At 44.0% G+C, this 18,865-nt stretch overlaps 1 protein-coding gene across 4 annotated transcripts in view; it reads right to left on the bottom strand.

Moving 5' to 3' along the window:
- The window catches only part of LOC109913850 (docking protein 4), a 79,278-nt gene extending 60,645 nt beyond the window's left edge, over positions 1–18,633 (bottom strand). For 2 of the 4 annotated variants that reach the window (XM_048605620.1, XM_048605619.1), the window contains exon 1: positions 18,191–18,633. The gene's annotated coding sequence lies outside the window, so the exon portion shown is untranslated. The remainder of the gene's footprint in view (positions 1–18,190) is intronic. The other 2 variants (XM_048605621.1, XM_048605618.1) reach the window with 1 other exon arrangement.
- Between the last annotated feature and the right edge of the window lie 232 nt (positions 18,634–18,865).

Genomic DNA, 18,865 nt, shown 5'->3' on the forward strand with positions numbered 1-18,865 from the left:
GCCAAACTCCACACCCCAGGCCTTTCTAATCACATGGTCTGCAATTACACACTACCCACTGTTAGTCTCTAATAGTCCCCATTAGCTGCTATTGATTCTCCTACAATGACTTTTACCCATTCCTTTGTCTGCCCAATTGTTTTTCTTCTCTGCAGGCTCCATCTTCACTACCATTTACTCCTTCACGCTCACCCCACTTGTTCTTCAGCAAACATGTCAACCTTTTCCTAGCTACAATCAGCTCTGATAAAGGGTCACTGGACCCAAAACATTAACGCTGTCTCTCTACAGATGCTGCCAGACCTGCTCCATTTAGCCAGCAATTTCTGTTTTTGTTCCCCTACATTTAAGTCCATATCAATAACGTACATGACAACCCCATTGAAAACAGACTTCCAGTCACAGAAATATCCCTCTACTGTCTCCTTCTGCTTTTAGTCTCTCACCCAAATTTGAACCTGACATGTTACTTTCGCTTGAATCCCATGGCTCTTACTTTCTTGCTCAGTCTGCCTTGACAGGGGAGTAATTGGTGGGGTTGATTGTGTCCTACTGTTTGTGGACAGTGCTTAGGTTGAAATGTAATCATGTACAAAATGTTCTTCTTGGTCTGCCATAGTCATGTGAATGCAAGAGGCACATGCACGCTGCAGGCAGACAATGTTAGTGGAACTTCAACAAAGACACTGTTCTGGTCAGACTGCTACCTTGTGAACACTGAACAGACAGGATGTACCTGGACAATTTTTCATTGTTGGGTAGTGTTGTAACTGTACTGGAGCAGCTAGGCTAGGAGAGCAGCACGTTCTGGAGCATGTCTCAAGTACTATTGCCAGAATGTGGTAAGGACCTACAGCCTTTGCAGTATCCAGTGCCTCCAACTGATTCTTGAGATCACGCGTAGTGAATCAAATTGGCTGAAGACTGGCCTCTGTGATGCAGGGGATCACTGGAGGAGGACACTTGGCATTTCTAGCTGAAGATTTTAATGAATGCTTCAGCCTAGTCATTTCTTTTTGCAATCTTGGATTTTAGTAAGGCTTTCAACTAGATCCCTCATGGTAGGTTCATCCAGAAGATTAAGATGCATATGATCCACAGGGACTTGGCCACATGAATTCAGAATTGGCTACCCCATGAAAGGCAGAGGGTAGTGGTGGAAGGGTGTTTTTCAGGCTGGAGGTCTGTGACTGGTGATGTTCCACAGGGATCCATAACTGGAACCTCTGCTGTTTGTGATTAATATAAATGACTTGAATGAAAATGTAGATGGGTGGGTTATTAAGTTTGTAGACAATACAAAGATCGGTAGAGTTGTGGATAGTGTAGAAGGTTGTCAAAGTATACAGTGGGATATAAATCAGTTGCAGATATGGGCAGAGAAATGGCAGATGGTTAGTTTAATCTAGATAAGTGTGAGGTGCAGCACTTTGGGAGATCAAATGTTAAGGAAAAGTATACAGTTAATGGCAGGACCCTGAACAGCAATGACGTATAGAAGGATCTCTGGGTGCTAGTCCATAGTTCCCTGAAAGTGACCACACATGTAGATAGAGTAAAGAAGGCATAGGGCATGCTTGCCTTTATTGGTCAGGAAATTAAATATTGGCTCAGGATGTCATGTTGCAGCTTAGTACGGCTTTATTCAGACCACACTTCAAGTATTGTGTTCAATTCTGGTTGCCACATTTACAAGGAGGATGTGGAGGCTTTGGAGAAGGTGCAGATTAGAGGGTACGAGCTATAAAGGAAAAGCTAGAAAAACTCAGGTTGTTTTCTCAGGAGCGGCAGAGGCCGAGAGGAGACTTGAGAGAAGTCTATAAAATTACGAGATGCATAGATAGGGTTGGCAGTCAGAATCTTTTTCCCCAGATTTAAAATGTCAAAGACTAGGGGACATGTATTTAAGGTGAGAGGGGAAAAGTTCAGCGGGGATGTGAGGGGCAAGTTTTTTTTTAAAAACAGAGTGGTAAAAGTGTGGAACATGCTGTCGGGGGGTGGTGATAGAGGCAGATTCGATAGGGGCAGTTAAGGGACTTTTAAATAAGCACATGAATATGCAAGGAATGGAAGGATATGGACGAAGGGCAGGCAGAAGGGATTAGTTTAATTTGGCATCACATTCAGTGCAACATTGTGGGCCGAAGGGTCCGTTCTTGTGCTGCAGTGTTCTAGAATTCTCCCTGCAGTTTTGTCATAATTTCTGTTTGTAAAGCGATCTGATAATTAGTGGGTTGATTTGACCTATTTTGCTTTTCTTACACACGTTGCATTTAACAGACAAACAGTTCTCAGAGTGACTTTTGATTAGCATTTCCTCAAATGATTTTACAAGCAAAATGTCATTTTGTTTGCATCTACTTTTAAAGAGTACTTTTAAAATGCCCTTTTCAATTTCCTGGCTTCCCAGGTCAACAGATAACATTTTCCATTCTCAGACACCAACAGGCAGCTTCTCACCATCTCAAGAGAGAATAGGGATAGGCATTAAGTGCTAGCCCAGCCAGCAACACCCACATCCTGTGAATGAATAAAAGAAACCCAGACAGTCTCATTTCTAATGAGACGAATAATATGGGATGGATTAATTTGATCTTTCAGGTTACTTCAGGCTGATCATAGAATATATAGCACAGAAGGTACCACCAAAGCAATACTAAATCTACACTAGTCCCACTTTTCGGAATGTGGCCCGTAGCTTTGAATGTTATGACATTTCAACTGCTCACCTAACTACTTTCCAAAAGTTGAGGTTTCCTGCCTCAACTATCCTCCCAGGCAGTGCATTCCAGACTCCCACAACCCTTTGGGTGAAAAGAGTTTTCCCCAAATCCCCTCTTAACTGCCTGCCCTTCACCTTAAAATAATTCCCCCTTGTCATTGACCCTTCAACTAAGGGGAACAACCACCCTGTCCATGCACCTCACCAACTTATACTCTATCAAGTCCCCAATCTTCTCTGCTCCAAAGAAACCAACTCAAGTTTATTTCAGATTTTTTCTGAAGAAGGGTCTAGGCCCGAAACATCAGCCTTCCTGCTCCTCTGATGCTGCTTAGCCTGCTGTGTTCATCCAGCTCTACACCTTGTTGTCGAGTTTATTCAGCCTCTCTTCATTGAAATGCTCCATCCCAGGCAACATCCTGGTGAATCTCCTCTACAGCCTTCAAGTGCAATCACTTCCATCCTATATTGTCATGACCAGAACTACACAGTACTCCACCTGTGGCCTAAATAAATCTCCTGTACAGCTCCCCGCTCTTATAATCTATGTCTCGACTGATAAAGACAAGTCAAGTCTTATGTATGCCTCCTGAAGCATCCTATTAACCTGTCCTGCCACCTTCAGGGATCTATGGACAGGCAGCCCAAGATCCCTCTGTGCTTCCTAGTGGCCTGCCATTCATTAGGTATTCTCTAGTCTTATTAGATCTTCCAAAGTGAATCACCTCACATTTAACAGGGTTAAATTCTACCTGCCACTGACTTGCCTATCTGACCAATCCACAGGATTGTAGGTGCAAATTTCTCTATTTTTAATTTCCTAAGTATTTTATACACTCTCGAAACCTCAATTATTCTGAAGAAGTCATGTTTGACTCAAACCATTAACTGTTCTCTCTCTGCAGATGCTGCCAGACCTGCTGAGTTTCTACAGTATTATCTGGTTTTGTTCCTCAATAGTAACCTGTTTCATCATGTACTTAGTTCCAATACATCATCACTGGGCCTTAGTCTTTCCTGAGTGCAAACCCAGTTTAACTGGCTGATCAAACTTCCCAACCAGTCGGTTTTTTCTCTGGATGTGAAATCATCTACGATGTATCTGGATAAATTTATCCAGATACAAGTGACACTTTTGAAATAAGCTCACTGAATTAAGTTCCTCCCAACATGTTCCGATTAATGTTTAAGCCTATATATTTAAAAAGGTCCCTAAAAGTTAACTTCCAATCTTAAATTCCCCTTTAATTTTCGATAACAAATTGCTCAAATTCCACAGAACCTCCCCTCATTGACACACATCACAAAAATGCACAACAGTTTCTCTTTGGAATTCGAGTTGGACATTTCTGCATCTGCTTTCAGCCTATTTTCAGAAAGACACACCTGATCAAGAAATATCTTACCTTCAACTCATTCTTTAATCTATCCTCACCTAACCTTGACACTGTTGCTTCCTGCTGAATGAAGCAGTTTCGAAAATATTTCTGAAGTTTATCATGCTACAAAAATATGGTTTTTATATCAGTCAATGTCAGGATGCAGAGTGTACTCTAAGGGGGATTTCATTGTCCATCACCAAGACAGGCTCGGTAGCAGCACTCCTGATTGCGTCCTCATGAGTTCAATAGCTTAGTGGTATTTTTGCTAGGTTATCAATCTAAGTACGCAGGTATTGTTCTGGGGATAGCAGATGGTGGAATTTGAATTCAATAAAAAAAAAACTGGAATTAAAAATCTAATGATGATCATGGAACTGTTGCCAATTGTCATAAAAAACCCATCCCATTCATTAATATCCTTTAGGGAAGGAAACTCATCTTTATTTGGTCTGGCCTACATATGACTCCAGACTGACAGGAATGTGCTTGACTCTTAAGTGCCTTCTCTGCAATTAGGGGTGGGCAATAAATGCTTGCCTAGCCAGGGACGCCCACATCCCATGAAAGAAATAAAAATTAAACTGGTTGAGTCCTAAAGGACATATCTGCTAGACTAGGTGTGTGGTGAGAATACCTGTTGCACTATGTACGTGAAAGCGACAGTAATCAACAGGATCTAACAACTCATGACTGGGCATCCATGAGGTGCTATGGGCCGTCAGCAGCAGCAGCATTGTACTCCAGTACAATCTTTAATCTCATGGCCCGGCATATCCCCCACTCAACCATTACTGTCAAGCCAGGGGATCAACCCTGGTTCAATGGAGAATGCAGGAGGGCATGCCAAGCAGCACCAGGCATACCTAAAACTGGGTGTCAGCCTGGTGAAGCTACCAAGCAGGATTATTTGCTTGCCAAGCAGTACAAATCAGCAAGTGATTGACAGAACCAAGTGATTCTATGACCAACAGATCGGATCGAAGGTCAGCAGTCGTGCCACATCCATTTGTGAATGATGGCGGACAATGAAACAGCTCACTGAAGTAGGAAGCTCCCCAGATACGCCCATTATCAAGGATGGAAGAGCCCAGCACATCACTGCAAAAGATAAGGCCGAAGCATTCGCAACAAGCTTCAGTCAGAAGTGCAGAGTGGATGATCCATCTCAGCCTCCACCAGCAGTCCCCAGCATCATATACGACAGTCTTCAGTAAATTTGATTAATTCCACGTGATATCAAGAAAAGGTTAGGAGGCGTTGGGTACTGCAAAGGTGAATGGGCCCTGACAATATTCTAGCAATAGTACAGAAGACTTGAGCTCCAACTTGTCGCACCCTTAGCCAAGCAGTTCTAGTACACCTACAACACTGACATCCAACCAACAATGTGGAAAATTGCCCAGGTATGTCTTGTACACTAAACACAAAACTAATTCTGTGGAGAATAACTAATCTCCCGACTCCCCAAAGCCTGTCCACCTACCCAGATAAATGCAGTTTCAACAACACTCGGAAGCTCAACACTATCCAGGGCAAAGCAGCCCACTTAATTGACACCTCATCCACCACCTTCAACATTCACTCCCTTCACACACAGTAGCAGCAGTGTGTATAATCTACAAGATGCACTGCAGCAAAGGTCTGGAACCTTGACTCATGGTGGTGGTGGTAGTACCCTGGGCAGGCACTTTTAGCAGCAGTACGTCCAGAACCTCACTGACACTGTCAAGAGCACAGGCAGCGGGTGCAACAGAGCTGGGCTCTCTAGGAGCACTGGCATCATCGTTGCTGTTCCCAGAGTGGGGCTCCTTGGGGATCCAAGCACCTTGTAGAGACCTTGCAGAAGCCCTGAAGCCATGCTTGAGACCCCAATTTGAATAGAAGATGAAATCGTGTTGAAGTAATTTATTTTTATCCTTATTGTAACTTAAAATGGCACTAGATTTTGGCAGCAAAGCACTTTTCACATATATTCACTCATTCAACTCACTAAGACATCTTCAAAAGAACCTTCAAAGCCTGTGACTTGTACCAAGGAAGGTCAGCATGCTAACTGTCTTCTTCACCGCCCTGTCCACCTGTGACACTGCTTTCAATGAACTATGTGCTACCCCTAGGGTCCTATGTTCACAACACTCCTCAGGGCCTTACCATTTACTGTTCAAATCCTACCTTGGTTGGACTTTCCAAAATGCAGTACCTCTCACTCATCTGTATTGAATTACATTTGCCAATCCTTAGCCCACTTCCCCACCTGACCAAGATCCCTCTGTAATTTTTGATAATCTTCTTCACCATCAACAATACCTCCTAATTTTGTATCATCCGCAAACTTAATAATCATGCCTTGTACATTCACATCCAGATCATTTACGTAAATAACAAATAACAAAGGTCCCAGCACCGACCCGTGGCACACCACTAGTCACAGGCCTCCAGTCCGAGAAACAACCTTCAACCATCACCCTCTGCTTCCTACCATCGAGCCAATTTTGGATTCAATTGGCTAGCTCTCCGAGTCCCATGTGACCTAGCTTTCATGACTAGCCTGCTACGTAGGACGTTGTCAAAAGGCCTCCACTAAAGTCCATATAGACAACATCCACTGCTCTACCCTCATCCATCTTCTTGGTTATTTCTTCGAAAAAATTTTGAAGATTTGTCAGACATGACTTCCCATGCACAAATCCATGCTGACTATCCTAATCAGACCTTGACTATCCAAATGTTTGTTGGTAATGTCCCTCAATATCCCGTCCAATAACTTACCTACCACTGATGTCAGGCTCACTGGCCAGTAGTTCCCTGGCTTGTCTTTGCCAGCTTTCTTAAACAATGGAACATTATCCACCTTCCAGTTTTCCGGAACTTCACCAGACGAGTCAACCACGTTGACGGACGCGATATGGTGGCTTAGTGGTTAACACTGCTGCCTCACAGCACCAGGGACCTGGATTCGATTCCAGCTGTGGGCTACTGTCTGCGTGGGCTTCCTCCGGGTGCTCCTGTTTCCTCCCACAGTACAAAGATGTGCGGGTTTTGTGGATTGGCCATGCTAGATTACCCATAGTATCCAGGGATGTGCAGGCTAGTTGGGTTAGCCATGGGAAACGCAGGGTTACAGGATAGGGTAGGAAGGAGGGTCTGTGTGGGGTGGTCTTTGGAGGGTTGGTGTGGATTTGATGGGCCGGATGGCCTGCTCCCAAGCAGTAGGGATTCTGGGGTTCTGTGACATTGCTGTTGGTCTGGAGTCACATGTAGGCTAGACCAAGTAAGAATGACAGATTTCCTTCTCTAAACAGACAGGAGTGAACCAGATGAGTCTTTCCAACAATCAACCATAGCTTCATGGTCATCATTTGATTCCTAACTCCAGATTTTCATTGAATTTAAAATCCACTATCTGCCACAGCGGGCTGCCCTCTCCCAGGTCTCCAGTGGCCAACTCTGAAAGAAAAAGGAATAGGCGTACACACAAGGTGGCTTGAAAGCACGGGGTCACTGACACCACTGAGATTTCAGCATGGCATTTGCCGATCCTCCAAGGCCGAGTGAGTCGAGTGAGAGCTGCAACAAGAGAGAGTGGCAGAGGAAGAGGAAAGAAGCTAATCCAGTGCTCAGGTTCCGTCTCCCTACACAACAACATTGCAAAAAACTTGTGGATCCAAAATTGGGCTCCTCAGTCATCTGAAAACAACTAGCTTGACATCGATTCTGCGTGACTGACAGCCCTGGACAGCAAACTCTCACCAGAATGCACTAATAATACACAGTCACCTGCTCCATCCATTCTGCATGGAATTACCAATCTCTGCAGTAAGCTCATTTTGTTGTCATCGTCTAGTGGAGCTTTCATATTCCTTGACAGGGGAGACAGTGGCCTAGTAGTATTAATCGCTGGACTGTTAATCTAGAGACCCCAATAACATTGAGGACCCGGGTTCAAATCCTGCCACAGCAAATGGTGGAATTTTAATTCAATAAAATATCTGGAATTAACAATCTAACGATGACCATGAATCCATTGGCAATTGTTGGAAAAACCCACCTGGTTCACTAATGTCCTTCAGGGAAGGAAACTGCCATCCTTACCTGGTCTGACCTTTATGTGACTCCACAGCAATGTGGTTGACTCTGAGATAACAAGGTGTACAGCTGGATGAACACAGCAGGCCAGGCAGCATCAGAGGAGCAGGAAAGCTGACATTTCGGGTCTGGACCCTTCTTCAGAAACAGGGGAGGGGAAGGGGACTCTGAAATAGATAGGCGGGGGGGTGTGGGGTTGAGGCGATGATGGAAGGTGGATAAAGGAGCAGATAGGTGGAGAGAAGACAGACCGGTCAAGGAGGCGGCGAAGAAGCCAGTAAAAAGGTGAGTGTAGGTAGGGAGTTAGGATAGGGGTTGGCCAATTGAGGGAAGACAGACAGGTCAAGGAGGCAGGGATGAGGCTGGTAGGTAGGATGTGGAGGTGGGGGTTGGTCAGTGAAGTGGGAGGAGTGGATAGGTGGGAGAAAAGACGGACAGGTCAAGGAGGCAGGGACGAGCTGGACTGGTTTTATGAGGAGGTTGGGGGTGGGGAGATTTTGAAGCTTGTGAAGTCCGCATTGAGACCATGACTCTGAACTGCCCTCTGGGCAATTAGGCATGGGCAATAAATGCTGCCTAGCCAGCGATGTCCTCATCCCGTCAATGACTAAAGGACATTATTGCAATTGCAACCGAATGAATCTAAATAACTTTTCAATCAACTCAATCCCATCACTGTCCATGTGCAACCACTACCCAACAGGGCACAATTAAACTACGCTGATTCGTGCACTCAATACTAGTTTGAAGCTTCTTGTATCCAAGACAGTATTGTCAATATCATCTTCAACTTCTGAACTTTCCATGTCACGAAGCACCTTCACAGGCTCTGCTGTTCCCCTTTGTACAATCTAATAACATTTAGCGTCACATCTGACTATCTGTTGACTGTTCCAGGGGAATTCCTGGCATTTATTTAACTGTTACTGATACACCAACCCAGTCACCTGCCCAGAATTACCTTAAGTCTCACTCCTTTTGTCTCATTCTTTTCTTGTACTTTGCCTCGCACTTGTCCAATTGCAAAAGTTCACAGTTGTCCTGTTTCTACCATGATGGTTGTTGAAACGGTTGCTTTCCTAGGACTTTTCGTCCCAAACATCCAACATCTGCTCCAGAGAATTCAATTCTGACAATCCAAATCTGGTTAAAACCAGGAGCCTGTTGGTATGCTAGACTTTAGCAGAGCCCAGTCATTTAAAGAGGGAGTACTGCATCAGAAGTCTCCAGTTTGAATTTCTACAACCTTGTATGCAGTCATAGCGTCGTAGAGGCCTATGGCACAGAAAAAGGCCCTTTGGCTCATCAAGTCTGCAAAGAACAACCACCTGACTATTCTAATCCCATTTCCAGCACATTAAATACTTCTTAAATATTATGAAGGTTTCTGCTTCTGCCATCCTTACAGGCAGTGAGTTCCAGATTTCCACCACCTTCTGGTTGGAAAATTATTTCTTCCTTTTTCCTCTAATCCTCCTGCCTCTCACCACAAAATCTATGACAGCTGGTCATTAATTCCTCCACGAAAGGGACAAGTTTCTTCTTGTGTACCTTATCTATGTTCCCCATAATTTTATACATCTCAATCATGTCCTGTCTGAATCTCCTCTGCTCTAAAGAGGACATCTCCAGTCTGTCCAATTTTCCTTCATACCTGAAACTCTCCTGCTCAGGCAAAATCCTGGTGTAAATCTTGTCTGCACCCTCTCCAATGCTATCACATCCCTCCTATAATGAGGATTCCAAAACTGCATACAGTGTGGCCTAATCAATGTTTCATACAATTCCAGCATAACTTCCCTGTTCTTAAACTCCATGCAAGTGTCCCATGAGCTTCCTTCACCACTATATCTTCCTTGATTGATGTAAAATTCCATGATATATTTCTCGAAGGTCTGTCTCTCAAAATCGATAAAAATCTGAACAGGTCTGGCATGCATCTAATAAATCAGCTTTCTGGTAAATTCTATCCATAACGCTTGGTAGAAGTTCCAAATCTTCCTCAGTGTCCAATGTGTCAGTCTCCAGCTTGGAGAATATTTCATATCTTGCTTCTCGCCAGGAGGGACAGCACCAAATCCATAACTTGCTTTCCTCCTGGTAGAGATGTTACATCTGTCCACAGATCCACTTTATTTTTCCAATGGCAATAGGGACATCAGAGAACATCAGTGAGAAAGCAGATCCTGACACTTTTCATTTGCATTCAGTCATTTTTCTCAAAGGTAATTCAAGATGCCAACTTTTGAAAAAGAAGGGTCTTAGTTTCCAGTATACACCTTAGGTCGCCATTCTCTGCTACCCCAAGTCAGCTGAAGTCTGAAACTAAACATGAATATTTCGGTAATACCTGAAACGTTGAGTCCTGAAGAAGGGTAATACCCGAAACGTTGACTGCTCCTTTCCTCCAGATGCTGCCTGGCTTGCTGTGTTCTTCCAGCCTCCTGTTTGTCTACCATGAATATCTTACTCGATGGTTAATTTATTTACTGAGTACAGCATCTGCTTTCTAGCGACTAACCCTGCACCTAGCAGCCCCTCTTTATGCTATTTCCAGTTAATATGAAACCAAATTTATACGCAACAGCCCCTTAAAGGCGCACTGTAACAAAAGAAAGATTTCAAAGGAAACTTATCAAATTCAATTAAAATTCTTTCAGAGATAGTAGGAACTGCAGATGCTGGAGAATCTGAGATAACAAGGTGTAGAGCTGGATGAACACAACAGGCCAAGCAGCAGAGGAGCAGGAAAGCTGACGTTTCCGGCCGAGACCCTTCTTCAGAAATGGTGGAGGGGAAGGGGGTTCTGAAATAAATAGGGAGAGGGAGGAGGCGGATAGAAGATGGATAAAGAAGAAGATAGGTGGAGAGGAAACAGACAGGTCAAAGACGCGGGGATGGAACCAGTAAAGGTGAGTGTAGGTGGGGAGTTAGGGAGGGGATAAGTCAGTCCAGGGAGGACGGACAGGTCAAGGGGGCGGGATGAGGCTAGTAGGTAGGAGATGGGGGTGGGGCTTGAGGTGGGAAGAGGGGATAGGTGGGAGGAAGGACAGGTTAGGGAAGCAGGGACGAGCTGGGCTGGTTTTGGGATGCGGTAGGGGGAGAGGAGATTTTGAAGCTTGTGGACATTGTGGACAGTGTAGAACAAGAGAAACTGTTCCCATAGATGAAAGGATCAAGAACCAGAGGCCATGGATTTAAAATCATTTGTAAAAAAAAAAAAAAAAGAGGGAGACACAAGGAGAAATCGTAGTTTTACACTGAGTGTGATTGGAGTTTGGAACGTGCTACCTTGGAGTGTAGGGGAGAGAGTTTCAATCGAGACTTTCAAGAGAGAATTAGATTAATACCTAAAATGAAAGAATGTGTGAGGTTATATGCTTAAGGCAGGGGAACAGAATGAGCTGAATTGGGAGGACTCAAGTACAGGAGCAGGGATGTCTTACTGGATTTTGTGCAGGGCCTTGGTGAGACCACACCTGGGGTATAATGTGCAGTTTTGGTCTCCTTATCTGGTGAAGATGTTCCGGCTATGGACGGAGTGCAACAAAGGTCTACCAGGCAGATTCCTGGGATGGCAGGACTGGAATGGTTAGGATTATATTTGCTGGAATGTAGAGGATCTCACAGAGAGCTATAAAATTCTAAAAGCACAAGACAGGGTAAACACAGGACAGATGTTCCCAATGATCAGGGAATCCAGAACCAGGGGTCACAGTTTAAGGATAGGAGGTAGGCCACTTAGGAGTCAGATGAGGAGAAATTCCTTCACCCAGAGATTGGTGAGCCTGTGGAATTCTCTACCACAGGAAGCGGTTGAAGACAAAACACTGAATGCTTTCAAGGGGAAGTCAGATATAGTATTTAGAAATAAAGAACTCAATGGGTCTGGGAGAAAGCAGGAACAGGGTATTGAGTTGGATGATCGGCCATGAATGGAAAACAGATTTAAAGGGCTGAACAACCTATGCCTGCTCCAGTTTTTCTATGTTTCTACACGATCTAATCTGTGCTGTAACCAGTCCAGGCTACAATAACCTTTTGTTTCTTTACTTATCTCATTTTCACTGCTTTAGTCTCGCACTATGAAACCTCTAGCTATTTAATTTCTCCTGCCCTCCATCTCTCCTAGATATTTCATTTTGTTCATTTCCCCATTCCCCCTCTCCACCATTTACATTGCTTACAATCTATTACAAACGAATTTTTTCCCCACTCTAACAGACACTGCCTGCACTGCTGAGTATTTCAAATCACATGATGTGTTTTGGGCATTAAGCCAGATGGTCAGGAGCCTTCTCAACACAACTGATTCATTGAGAGAAGATGACATTTGATGGTCCAAAGCAGACATAAAACAAAAGATACTGTCATTCAAGCAGACTTACCTAACAAGCTGGCTCATCAGGTGAACGTCCTATAATTTTAATTCAGAATACTGCAAGCTAGGAATTATTTTAAAAAGCAGGGCCTCAAAGGCAGTAATCTCAGGATTACCTCCAGTGTCACCTGTTATTGAGACTAGGGATGGAATAGACCAGTTGAATGCTTGGCTTGAGGGATGGTGGAGGAGGGAGGAATTTAAATCCCTGAGGCATTGGGACTGATTTTGAGTAAGATGTATAAACTGGCCATGTTGCACCTCAATAGGACAGGGACCATAATCTTCACGTTCACCAGTACAGTGGACGAGAGTTTAGTCTAGAGTGACAGGGAATGGGAAGCTGAGGAAGGATACAGGAATGAGGGAAAGAAAGCTGGATATGAAAGACAGTAAAAGTAGAATGTCAGAGGAAATAGGGGAAGCAACAAATAGGACCATAGTACATCCCTCATTGGAGAGGGAGGATGAACAAACCGATGATAGCACCATGGTACAGGGAGCCTTTCAAGAGGGGACAGAAAAGAGAAACACAATTGTTATCATGGATAACATAGTCAGGGGAATAGACACTGATTTCTGTGGCCAGGATCAAGGGTCCCAAAGGCTGCGTTGCCTGCCTGGTGCCCAGCTTCAGAATATCTCATCTGGTCTGCAGAGGATCTTGGAGGGGAGGCAAAAGTTCCAGTTGCTGTGGTCGACCAACGATATAGGTATATAAAAGGAAAGAGATTCAGCTCGGGGCTAAATTAAAAAGCAGATCCAAAAAGGTAGCAGAGATAGTAGGAACTGCAGATGCTGGAGAATCTGAGATAACAAGGTATAGAGCTGGATGAACACAGCAGGCCAAGCAGCATCAGAGGAGCAGGAAGGCTGACGTTTCGGGCCTAGATCCTTCTTCGGAAAATTTTCTGAAAATCTTGGCCTGTTGTGTTCATCCAGCTCTACACCTTGTTATCTCAGATTCTCCAGCATCTGCAGATCCTACTATCTCTAGGCAAAGGATGTGATCTTTTTGGATTTCCAGAAGACTTTTGACAAGGTGTCGGACCGGAGGCTGCTAAATCAGAATAGAGCTCATGCTGTTAGGGACAAGGTACTGGCATGGATAGAGGATTAGCTGACTGGCAGAAGGCAGTAAGTGGGGATAAAGGGAGTCTTTTTCAGGGTGGCAGCCGGTGACTATTGGAGTTCTGCAGGCTCAGTGTTGGGACCACAGCTATTTATGTTGTACATTAACGATCTGGACGAAGGAACTGAGGCATTGTTGTTAATTTTGCAGGTGACACAAGCTAGGTGAAGGGACAGGTAGTGTTGAAGCAGCAGGGAGGCTGCCAAAGGAGTTAGACAGGCTAGGAGAGTGGACAAAGAAGTGGCAGATGGAATACAATGTGGGAAAGTGTGAGGTTATGCATTTTGATAGGTTGCATAGAAGTGTAGACTATTTTCTAAGTGAGAAAAGGTTCTGGAAATCTGAAGCACAAAGGTGCTTGGGAATACTAGTTCAGGATTTTCTGAAAGGTTAACAAGCAGGTTCAGATGGCAGTTAGGAAGCTAAATGCAATATTAACATTCATTTGAGAAGTTGAAGGCTCTGGCCAGAATGCATTTGGAATATTGTGAGCAGTTTGGGGTCCCGTATCTAAGGGAGGATGTGTTTGGAAGGGGGTCCAGGGAGGTTTACATGAATGATCCTGGTGATGAAGGGCTTGTTATAGGAAGAGCTGTTGAAGATTCTGGGTCTGTACTCAATGAAGTTTAGACAGATGAGGGGGGATTTCTTTGAAACTCTCAGAACACAGAGGCCTGGATAGAGTGGACATGGAGAAGATATTTCCTCTAATAGGAGAAACTAGGACCTGAGGGCACAGCTTCAGAGTAAAGAGATGACCCTTTAGAACTGAGATGAGGAGGAATTTATTCAGTCAGCATAGTGAACCTGTGGAGCTCAATTACTTGGCCTTCTATGGTAATGAGTGTATTTAAGACAGATAGATAGGTCCTTGATTAGTGAGGGGCTCAAGGGTTACGGGGAGAAGGCAGGAGAATGGGGTTGAGATACATATTGACCAAGATTGAATGGCAAGACTTAATGGACCGAATGGCCTAATTCTGTTCCTATATCTTATGGTCTGAAATGTGTAAAAATGTCAAAAAGACAAAAGTAAAGGTGCTACATCCGAATGCATGGAACATTTGCAATAAGATAGACAAATGAACAGGGCAAATAGTTATAAATGGGTACAATATGATTGCAATTATGCAAACATGCTTACAAGGTGACGAAGACTGAGACCTGACTATTCAAGAGCTTTCAATCCTTAGGAAGGACACACAAAAAAGGAAAAGGTGGTGAAGTGGCATTGTTACTGAAGGATGAAATCAGTGGCATTGTGAGAAAGGATATTGGCTTAGAAAATCTAGCAGTAGAATCAGTTTCGGTGGGGCTAAGAATAAGTGGTCAAAAACATTGCGTGAACTTGTTTATTGACTTCCACACAAAGGTACTGTAAAGGTAGCCTTAAACAGAAAATTAGCGATTCATGTCAAAAGCGTGCTGCAATAACAAAGAGTGGCTTTAATATACATTTACAGGGATCGGTTAGCTCAGCTGGCAAACAGATTTGAAAGCCTGGCAAATTTGAAATTGGGGTTCTAAATCCAAACAAAGAAAACTGAAAAAGTATGAAAGGTGAATCAGCTGTGACAGATTGGGCAACCTGATTAAAAGACTGATGATGGACAGGTAATAGTTAATATTAAAGAAATGAGTGCATGTATTCCAACAGTTACACATTCCTCTGGTGAAAAAAATGCAACAGAAACAGTGGTTCAACCATAGCTGACAAAAGAAATTAAGGATAGTATCACATCCAAAGAGAAGTCATATAAAGTTGCAGAAAAAAATTAACAAGCCTGAAGACTGGAGGTAATTTAGAATTCAAAGGAGCACAGAGATTAAGAGGAGAAAAACAGAGTACAAGTGTAAATTTACAATTAGTCTTTATTTTCCTTGCAGACGTTTATGTGAAAAGAAAAGGATTGTAAAAAGAAAACAAGATTAGTGAAGATAAATGTGGGACCCTTACAATCCAAACAGAAAAGAATGGAGAGCAGAAAAAGGGGGACCATTTAAACAATGACTTTAATTCCATCTTCATGGAAGAAGATGCAAATAACGTGCCAGAGATGTGAGGTAACCAAGGGTCCAGTGAGAAGAAGAAATTGAAGGGAAAAAACATGTTGGAGAAATTAATGGGACTGAAAGCTGATAAATTCCCAAGGCCTGATAATCCACATCCGAGGTTAGTAAAGGAGATAGCCCTTGAAATAATGCATGCGTTGGTTATCACCTTCCAAAAGTCTGTAGATTCTGAAATAGTTCTACTGGATTGGAAGGTGGCAAATGTCACCTCACTATTTAAAAAAGGAGGCAGGGAGAAATACTAGGAATTAATCCTGTTAGCCTGACATTAGCAGTTGGAAAATGCTGGAGCCTATTATAAATGATAACAGGGTACTTCAAAAATACAAACAAGATTATATAAAGTCATCATGGATTTATGCTAAATGTGAAGTATTCACTTTAATTGAAAAAAACAGAATTGCAGACTATTATTTAAATTGTGAAAGATTTGGAAACGTAGATGTATAAAAGGAACCGGGGTGTCCTTGTACACCAGTCACTGAAAGCAAACATGAAGGGGCAGCAAGAGAATTTGACTACTGGAGCAAGGTCGTTTTAGTGCAGAATTACAGGGCCTTGGTGAGACCATACCGGGAATATTGTGTGTAGCTTTCATTGCCATTTCAAAGAAAGGCTATACTTGCCATAGAGGGAGTGCAGTGGAGGGTCACTAGGTTGGTACGGGAGATAACAGGGCTGTTCTAGGAGGACAGATTGATTCAACTGGGCCTATAATCACTGGAGTTTAGAAGATATAGATGGGATTTCATTGAAGTGTATAAAATTCTAACAGGGCTGGACAGACTAGATGCAGGATCTTATTCCTGATTGGAGAATCTAGAATCAGAGGACACAGTCTCAGGATATGGCATAGATCATTTAGGACTAAGATGAGGAAACATTTCTTTACCCAGAGGGTGATCAACCTGTGGAGTTCTCTCCCAAAGGAGGCCAAGTCATCAAATACATTCAAGAAAAAAAAAGATAATTTTCATGTCAAGAATTTTATCAAGGGGTATGGGGAGAGAGCAGGGATATAACACAGAGATAGAAGATTTAGTCCTGGTCATAGGGGTAGCACAGTGGTTAGCACTGCTGCCTCAGCGTCAGGGGCCTGGATTCAATGCCACCCTCTGGCGACTTCCGGTGTGGAGTTTGCACATTCTCCCTGTGCCAGTGTGGGTTTCCTCTGCGTGCTCCGGTTTCCTCACACAGTCCAAAGATACGTAGGTCAGGTGGGAAATGCAAGGTTACAGGGATAGGGTAGGGGTGGGTCCAGGTAGAATGCTCTTCAGAGAGTTGGTGTGGACTCGGTGGGTCAAATGGCCTGTTTTCACACTGTAGGGATCATATGATTTTCTATGAAATGGTGCAGTGGGTTCAATGGACTGAATAGCCCACAGCCATTCTTTTTTCTCATGTTTCTAATTGTTAGCAACACATTGTTGAGAATTTAAGTTATACAATACACAAGAGCTTAGCATTTAAACTTGGAGTTCTACCTGCAAAAAAAAAACAGAATCAAACCAACACTCGATTAATCTACCTGTTCTGAAGCAGACCCATACTGGATTTGAAAAGTTAGCTCTGTTTCTCTCCCCACAAATGCTGCCAAATCTGCTGAATTACTCCAACATTTCCTGTTTTTAATTTCAAACTCCAGCATCCACACTGAATTTTCTCCCATTGAATGTGTGCCTATAACATTTCATCCTATTTCAGTTTGTCTGCATTTGGGTGTGTGCATGTGCATTAACACAGATGCATGTAAGAGTATGTATGTCAATCATGTGTTTACGTGCACATGTGTATGTGCGTGAGTATGTGTGAATGTGTACACAAGCGTGTGAATGTGCATGGGTGTGTGCACACAAGTGCATATGTGTCCGAGTGTGTATATGGTTTTCTGTATGCGTGTAAGTATGCATGTATGGTTGTCTGCGTGGGCTTACTGTGTGTGTGCATATATGAAGTTATGTAGGTATGCTTGAGAGAGTGCGTATGCATAAGCACATCCATGTTTGTATGTGAAGATGAGTAAGCAGGCATGTGTCAACATACAGAGCAGCATTAGTCAGCATGTATTAGTGTCAGTCTGTGTGTCAGTGTGTCATTCTGTGTATGTATGTTAGTGTCAGCATGCATCAGTATGTCAGTGTGTTCAGTTAGTCTGTGTGTAATTCAGAGAGTGCGTGTGTCAGTCTGTGTGCATCTGTGCAGTCAGTCAGTGTGTATGTTCAGTCTGTGTCAGCGTGTGAAAGTCTGACTGTGTGTCTGTGTCTATGGTATACGGATATACCAGTATGCAGGCAGGTCAAGTATAACCCACCACTGAGCCTAACTGCAGAGTCGAGTACTCTTTGGTTAAACAGGCAGCCCCAGTCTGTGGCTCTTACTTCAGCTCAGAACAAAGCTGTTCCTCAAGCACTCACCTGCAGGCTGTCTGCGTTTCTCCAAGTCTGCCGGGGCCGTGGATCAGAACCGTGTTGCTGGCCCCATTCAGGGCAGCCAGGGACGGAGCGGCTCCATGTTCCACAGGGTCTGCAGACAGTGAAAGAGCGAACGCCAGGCAAGCTCTCTCTCTCTCTCTCACTCACGGCTCCCCGGCTGGACTGTCATCCTACCAGCACAGTCTCCTCCCTGTCTCCGGGGATAATGAGCTGAGCCCAGCCCGGCCCGGCCCAGTTGACAACAGCGCACTCACATGGGCCCCTGATACAATGTTTACTGGAAAGGCTTCATTCTCCTGGAAATAGCAACAAGACACCCTCCCGAGGCGAAGATGTGGCAGCAGCAAGCAGGGCGATAAGGTCAGAAATCCGAGCCAATGCACGGCAGCAAACAAACAAACGCTGCGGAGCATCACCCCCTGACAGGGGGGAGGAGACACTGCAGGCTGTGGCACTCCCTTTAACTATTAAAGGGATCTCTCCATCCAGTACAGAAGAGGCCTTTCGGCCCATCGAGTCTGCACCGACCTACCTCCACTCAATCTATGAGTTAGCAGAGAGGCTGACGTTTCGGGCCAAGTTTCAAAATCTCCCCTTCCCCCTACCACATCCCAAAACCAGTCCAGCTCGTCCCTGCCTCCCTAACCTGTTCTTCCT

This window comes from Rhincodon typus, chromosome 15 (genome assembly GCF_021869965.1).
Source record: "Rhincodon typus isolate 14 chromosome 15, sRhiTyp1.1, whole genome shotgun sequence".
Taxonomy (NCBI): domain Eukaryota; kingdom Metazoa; phylum Chordata; class Chondrichthyes; order Orectolobiformes; family Rhincodontidae; genus Rhincodon; species Rhincodon typus.